The 6196-nt window shown below is 34.8% G+C and overlaps 2 non-coding genes across 2 annotated transcripts; both read right to left on the reverse strand.

Annotated features, from left to right (window-relative positions):
- Positions 1-946: 946 nt before the first annotated feature.
- Positions 947-1072, reverse strand: LOC127206018 (small nucleolar RNA SNORA28). Its single transcript, XR_007832714.1, has one exon. It is a non-coding gene; the product is annotated as a small nucleolar RNA SNORA28 (small nucleolar RNA).
- Positions 1073-1200: 128 nt separating this feature from the next.
- Positions 1201-1307, reverse strand: LOC127206065 (U6 spliceosomal RNA). Its single transcript, XR_007832753.1, has one exon. It is a non-coding gene; the product is annotated as a U6 spliceosomal RNA (small nuclear RNA).
- Between the last annotated feature and the right edge of the window lie 4889 nt (positions 1308-6196).

Here is a 6196-nt window from a genome sequence, read left to right on the forward strand (position 1 = left end):
GGCACTTAGTGCTATGAATTTTCCTCTTAGCACTGCTTTCAATGTATCCCACAAATTTGGGTACGTTGTTCCTTCCTTATCATTGAATTTCAGAAACTTGTTGATTTCTTTCTTTATTTCTTCCCTGACCCAGGTGTCATTTAGAAGAGAGTTGTTTAGTTTCCATGTACGTGTAGGCTTTTTGTTATTTCTGTTGTTGTTGAATTGCAGCCTAAGAGCATGGTGATCTGATAGGATACAAGGTATTATTTCAATCCTCTTGTATCTGTTGAGGCTTGCTTTGTGACCTACGATGTGATCAATTTTGGAGAAAGTTCCATGGGGTGCAGAGAAGAAGGTATATTCTTTCTTGTTTGGGTGAAAGGTTCTATAGATATCTGTTAGATCCATTTGACCCATGGCATTGGTTAATGATGTTATTTCTCGGCTTAGTTTCTGTTTCAATGACTTATCCTTCAGTGAGAGTGGGCTGTTGAAGTCCCCCACTATTATTGTGTGGGGATCAATGTGTGGTTTAAGCTTTTTTAGCAGATCTTTTACAAATGTGGGTGCCCTTGTATTGGGAGCATAGATGTTCAGAATTGTGATGTCATCTTGGTTGACTTTACTTTTGATGAGTATGAAGTGTCCTTCCTCATCCCTTTTGATTAATTTTGGTTGAAGGTCTATTTTGTTTGATACTAAAATGGCTACGCCTGCTTGCTTCTTGTGACCATTTGCTTGGAATATTTTTTTCCAACCTTTTAACCTGAAGTAATGTCTATCATTATGGGTGAGATGTGTTTCATGAATGCAGAAGAATGTTGGATCTTGTTTATGCACCCATTCAGTTAGTCTGTGTCTTTTTATTGGAGAATTGAGACCATTGATGTTGAGAGATATTAATGACCAGTGACTGTTTTGTTTTGGTTTTTTTTGTTTGTTTGTTTGTTTTTTTTTTTTAACGTTTGTTTGAGCCTATATAACGGCTTGTCTCACGGGGAAGAGAACACCAGAATAGGTTAGACTTTCTTGCTATAGCAAGCTCAAATTGTGTCAGACAGTTTTGTCCATCTGCCACAGAGTGTTGCTTGCAAGACCAGTGACTGTTAAGAGTCTTAATTTTGATGTTGGTTCCAGTCGAGCGTTTGTGTAGTTGTGTTTTTGCCATGGGATAGTTATCTATTTCCGGAGTAGTTTTGGTTATAGCTTGACCCTTTGAAAAATATGGAACGCTTCACGAATTTATGTGTCATCCTTGCACAGGGGCCATGCTAATCTTCTCTGTATCGTTCGAATTTTAGTATATGTGCTGCCGAAGCGAGCACATCTTTGGTACTTTCATACTTTTTATTTTAATCATGTTTATCTCCATTCCCCAAGTTATCTCATTTCATATACACCCTATTTTGTGTCCTCAATTTTTTATTTAATTAATTTATTCAGATTACATCGCAATTGTTTTCCCATCCCTTGTATCCTCCTGTTCCTCTCTCCCTCCTGCTTTCACCTTATTTCCCTGCCTTATATCTGTGACCAAGGGGGACCTGATCCCCACTAAATTGTCATAGGTTATCATGTCTCATCTTGGTAGCCTGCTTATTCTTTCCTTGAGTGTCACCAGGCTTCCCCGCCATGGGGAAGTGGTCAAATATGGGGCACCACAGTTCACATCTGAGTCAGTCCCCACTTTCCACTCAACTGTGAAGAATGTCTTTTTCATTGGCTAGATCTGAGTAGGGGTCAATGTTACTGCAAGTATTGTCCTTGGTTGGTGCAGTAGTTTGAGCAGAACTCAAAATTTTGTTTTAACCGATCAAGTCAAATCAACACTGCTTGTATACTCTTGGCTACAGAACCGTTACCTGGAAGATGTTAGATGTTACGGGAGCCATGCCTTAAAGAAAAAAAACCCTCCCTCTTCCAGAAACTCTGGATTGCCAAGGTTGTTGCTACAGGTGGACTTTTCACCCAGAACCTCCTCTGTGCTTGCATTGTATCTGGCTTGAGTTTACACCGGTCTCCTGTGTGCTTTCACAACTATTGTTGAGTTCCTATTCACAGCTGAACCGTTGAATATAAAAAACACTGTTCTTAGCAAGTGCATTTATAAAACATGGTTGTAACAAAAGAGTGTTTCATTTTCTACCATTGTGAAAATACAGATGAATTGGCATCATCCTGCTCTCCATGTTCTGCTTACATGAAGATGGTTTCAGTTATAACAACCAAAAGCAGATTCTATGTCTCATTTGTTTTATTTAAAATTTCATTCAACCTTAAAGATTCCAGTTCTATGCAATGTCATGTTAATGTAATAGGATGTTTTATCTACTTGAAACCATTTTTGAGATTCTCACGGCATTATAGAGAGAAAAAAGAATGCATAGCTAGGTAGTGATGCTAAAATCCTTTTAGTTTAACTCAGCATGCTCGCTTGGCCTCTAGGGACCTCCTTCACAGCCAGAATTAAATGAACTTGTGGTCACATTTATTAAGGAGCAGAGTTTACCAGGTATTTGACATTTCATTTACTGCAATTCTGAAAAGCTTTAGGGAAGATAGGATAATGCATTTTTAACCTAAATGCCTAGGAAAAGATTCTGTTTCATCTGTAATTTCATGAAGTACTAAAATTCAGGAAAAAATGTACTTTTGAGATAAATATAAAAATATGTTATTATTTTTCTCACTATTAGTAAATTTAAGATACTATATTTATATCATTTACTTTTGCACAGATATTGATATCCTATATGCAATTTATTACTTAATCCTGTATATGCTTTTTATTATAATTATTTAATCTTTTTTGGTTTTTGCTTTGTATTGAACCTAGAATTTCTTGCATGCTATACACATTCATAACCACTAAGCTGCATTCCTAGCCCATTTATTTTTTTTACTTGAAGACAAGATTTCTTTCATCTGTATAATATGAAGCAATAAATGAAGTCACTTATTAGGTATTATTAACTTCTCAGTATATCTTGATTTCGGTAAAGTTTCTACAAATATTCAATCTAAGTACAAACATTAGAGAGTAGTTTAACAATATTCCCCTCCCATGGTTATAAAGGACTGTAGGCACAGTGTTATAACTGCCCTTGATAACACAATCTATTTCTTCTCCGAGGTCATTTCCCATTGGTTAGACTATATGATTCTGTTATTCCTAGTGGGTTCATGTAGTCTCACTAAAATAAATCAAGACCAACATATTGTATCTTGATAATCTCTCTACTAAATACATACCATGCTGTCTTAACTTATATTTAAAATTATTAAACTCATATATTTTTAAATTTTGTTTCTGGGGAATTTATGTTACTATTTATCAATTCTGACTTTCATTATAACTGACCTTTGTAACTTCTTAGTTATTCACATCATGTGGGTAGCTTTATACATATTGAAGTTGCACTCTAACTTATTCAGCATTTTGGAGCCAATAAATGTCATGTCCTGCTGGGAAGGCAGTTAATGTAAAATGAATCTAGTTATAGACCACAATAGATGGCAAGATACATGTTATATATGAATTGATAGCCAGGTGTATTAGAAATAAAGTTAGAGGGGAAATGTGAGCAGCTAGCTGACAAGATGTAGTAAAGTTAATGGGGAGTCTCCATGCTCTAAATACCTAATATATTGCAGAATCTTCTGGTCTTCACCTTTTAAGTAGTAAATGTATGTGCAATACATGAAACAGGAATTACTTATGGCAGTGCCAATAACAAAGGTCTGTCTTGCTGTCTCCCTCTCAGAATGCCTATTGCTATGTGTAAGCATTTTAAGTAGTAAAACTGATCTTAAAGAACTTCTAAATATCATTGAATGCTTCACTGATCAGAATATTTTTTTAATTTTTAAAATAAAATATATTTCCCTTAAATAGTAAGCTATGTGGTTTCTGACAGTATGAACGCCTATTTCTGAATGGCAACAAATGGAAAACATCCTTCAGTGATTACGTAAGTCTCAGAGGTCTTTATGAAGATTTTAAGCATCATTGGAAGCACTACTCCCTTAAGGAATTTTTTTAAAAAACTATTAAATTGTATCTAAATTATTTCCCCATAACTCCAATATTTCATTCTGACTATAGTGGGAGCTCATAAAAGAGAACTTATAATATCTAATAACCATAAAATAACAGGGAAATAAGTAATGAAGCTGCTGTAGTGAACATATAGAAAACAATAGAAAAAAGGAGAATATGCCAAGTGTTATAAATAGAAAGTGATAATATCTTTCAACACCAATGGACTCAATTCCTCAATAAAAAGACATAGGCTAACAGAGTGGATATAAAACCAGAATCCATCATTCTGCTGCATACAAGAAACACATTTCAGCAACAAAGACATACATTGCCTCAGATTAAAGGGCTGGAAAAAGATTTTCAAAAAAAAGCCATTCTAGTATCTAATAAAGTAGACTTTCAACCAAATTAACCAAATTCAGGGCTAAAATCAATAACTTAGAAGCAAATATAACAATATAAAGAACCAACAGAACTAAAAGCTGGTTCTTTGAGAAAATCAACAAGACAAACCCTTAGCTAAACTAACTAAAAGGCAGAAAGATAATATCTAAAGTAACAAAATGAGAAATGAAAAGGGAGACATAACAACAGACACTGAGGAAATCGAAAGAATCATTAGGTCTTATTTCAAAAGCCTGTATTCCACAAAACTGGAAAATCTAAATGAAGAGGATGATTTTCTTGATAGATTCCATTTACAAAGGTTAAATCAAGATCAGGTTAACAGTCTAAATAAACTACAATCCTAAAGGAATTAGAGGCAGTCATTAAAAGTCTCCAAAGAAAGCCCAAAGCCAAATGGTTTCTGCACAGAATTCTACCAGACTTTCAAAGAATAGCTAATACCAATATTCCTCAAACTAATCCACAAAATAGAAACAGAGGGAACATTGCCAAACTCATCCTATAAAGTTGAAATCACCTTAATACCTAAACTACACAAAGATTGATTCAAGAAAAAATATATATGCATAGATATATCTATCTCATGAACATTGCTGTAAAATTACTAGATAAAATAGTTGCAAAGTGAATCCAAGAATACATTTAAAAATATATCATCCATCATGATCATTAGTCTTCATTCCAGGGATGCAGGGATGGTACAACATACAAAAACCCACCAATGTAATTCTCCCTATAAGCAAACTGAAAGAAAATATTACATGATCATCTCATTAGATGCTGAAAATGACTTTGATAAAATCCAACACCCCTTCATGATAAAAAGTCTTGGAGAGATCAGGGATACAAAATCCATACCTAAACATAATAAAGACAATATACAGCAAGCTGATAACCAACATCAAATTAAATGGAGAGAAACTTACATCAACTCCACTAAAATCAGAGGCAAGGCTCTCTACTCTCTCCACATCTGTTCAACATAGGACTTGAAGTCCTACCTAGTGCAATAAAACAACTAAAGGAGATCAATGGGATAAAAATTGGAAAGGAAGAAGTCAAAGTATCACTATTTGTGGATGATATGATAGTATACATAAGTGACCCCAAAAATTCTACCAGAAAACTCTTACAGCATATAAGCATTTTCAGAAAAGTGGCTGGATATAAAATTAACTAAAAAATATTAGCAGTCTTCCTTTATACAAATGATAAAGAGGCTGAAAAAGAAATTAGGAAAACAACACTCTTCACAATAGCCACATAATATAAAATATCTTGGTGTAACTCTAACCAAGCAAGTGAAAGACCTGTAGTGTTGTGGTTAATTTATCAGTATGGTCTAATAATGTTTATCATCAGGCCTATAATTATTATTACATCAGTATTTCCTAATGTGTCTAATCAAGACACAGACACTTGTTATAGTTTAATATAGCCTTAGTTACCCTGGGACAGGGTAGATATTAATCCCCTGAACTACTTCCCATATTTCCCATGCCATCTGCTTCTAATAAGTTCTATTGAGTTACCTCCAATCCATAATCCCAAATACTTGCTAATTATCATCATATGGGCCAAATCTCCATCCACAGTGGCCATGTGCTTCTCCTCCACCTAATCCTCTTCTCCTCAGGTCTCTCCTCCTCCCAAGATTCTCTCTGTCTAGTCAAAGCTCAGGAACCTTAGCCACACCTATCCCATTTGCCCTGTCCATGTGTGATAATCTTTTATTGATCAAACAGGTTAGGCTCTTAGGCAAGG

Source organism: Acomys russatus, chromosome 22 (genome assembly GCF_903995435.1).
Source record: "Acomys russatus chromosome 22, mAcoRus1.1, whole genome shotgun sequence".
In the NCBI taxonomy this organism is placed as follows: Eukaryota; Metazoa; Chordata; class Mammalia; order Rodentia; family Muridae; genus Acomys; species Acomys russatus.